The following is a 1638-nucleotide window of genomic DNA, read 5'->3' on the forward strand; positions in this document are numbered from 1 at the left end:
TTGCCTCATTGAAACCTCGCAGCGGAACGAGCTCTTGTCTGATAAACGTCCTCCATGTCTACCTTCTGTTGAATTAATATACTTTCTATTTTGGACACGGTGTTTGCCGGTTTAACCTGCAGCGCACTACACAGCATGTATACAATTAAGTCGCGTGTGAAATGCGTCACCCTGGCGCCGACCAATCAGATTTTAGTAAGAGCGACGAGTAGATTTAGGACAAAAGAAAGAATACTACCACTACTACTACTACTACTACTAATAATAATAATAATAATAATAATAGGGAGAAGAAGAAGTTTATTTATAGAGCACTTTTCAAAACACACAGTAAAAACAAGGAAACAAAAACTGCCTGTCTTAGAAAGAAAAAGAAATGTAACAAAAAGATAAAGACAAAAACAAATGGGTGATAAAACATGGGTGTCCTTCCAGTGCTTTATTGCTGACATCTGTATGAGAAGACACTACTTTTTTACTGGTAATCCTCTCATCAGTATCTCTGTTTGTAGCCTAATCGTGACCTGAGGCGGCATTAGTGTATTGTGCACATGGTCCAATAAAGAGCAAATATGTGGGCGGAAGCAATGCGTGTAACTCAACTGTACCCCCCTGTTGGCAAACATCCTCTTTGGTGAACTTTCATTGAGCAAGGCACTGAATCCCTGGTGGCAGTGACTGTGGACGACCACTCTAATCGACCTCCGTGGATTGCAACAGCTGGTTGCCCAATACAGGTGTTTAAACTTGTAGCTCTTCACACGCTTTCTTATGACATTTAATTCAAGGGATAGATCAGATGCCAGATCTGGGGACAGCTATTAAATGATAGAGATGTTTGCAAATCTCTCACCATAAAAAACAGTGAATTATCACTGATTTAAACTCCAATGCTAGACTTTGTCAACTTACATTTGTTTTGGCAGCAATCCTGAAACAGAATACAACCCACATGTGACGCAGGAGTCAGGAGGGATGATCACTGTGTTTGACTTGGCTCTGTTTCCTGTTTAAAGTACAGGATATATACATGGGCTGCATCAGCTCTGCCACTCCTCCTTATCTGCTCCACTGCTCTGATACCTCTTGCATCTCTGAAAGAAATGAAGACTCTGGGCATCACTGTTGTTCTGGGACTACTGGTGGTGGTGTGGGCTCAGGTCAATGTGCAACAGCCTCTGTGTGACTCCCCTGAGGCAGAGGAGGCTGCTCTGGTGGCTCTGGATTACCTCAATGCCCAGCACACTCATGGCTACAAGTATGCACTGAACCGGATCGAGGAGATTAAGGTCCTCGTGAGGGTAAGTCAGTGAGTAGATGTGTGGTTATAGGCAAAGACAGGTACAGGTAACTACCTCTTTTTCCTTCAGCTAGGAGGTGGGAACATGATATGCGCTACACTGCTAAAACACTCTGCATGTGCATTTCCTCTACATCACTGGGCAATAGAAAAGAAAAAGTACATTTTATTGAATATATCCCCTCTTTCTTTCCATTGTGTTATTTTATGCCTTCAACGCTCCGGTTAAGACGTTTGCACAAACATGTCAAAAAAGATTAAGAATCAACATGTCAACGATGCTCTACTTTTCTGTGTCATTAGAAACTACATATGCACATTCATCCACGCGACTGTCT

The 1638-nt window shown here is 42.3% G+C and overlaps 1 long non-coding RNA gene across 1 annotated transcript; it reads left to right on the forward strand.

Moving 5' to 3' along the window:
• Positions 1-629: 629 nt before the first annotated feature.
• On the forward strand, positions 630-1265 carry LOC147820046 (uncharacterized). Its single transcript, XR_015438148.1, has 2 exons — positions 630-737; positions 1017-1265. It is a non-coding gene; the product is annotated as an uncharacterized LOC147820046 (long non-coding RNA).
• Positions 1266-1638: the final 373 nt, after the last annotated feature.

Source organism: Seriola lalandi, unplaced genomic scaffold (genome assembly GCF_002814215.2).
Source record: "Seriola lalandi dorsalis isolate HSWRI2012SDOR001 ecotype SW California unplaced genomic scaffold, Sedor1 jcf7180002003949, whole genome shotgun sequence".
Classification (NCBI taxonomy): Eukaryota; Metazoa; Chordata; class Actinopteri; order Carangiformes; family Carangidae; genus Seriola; species Seriola lalandi.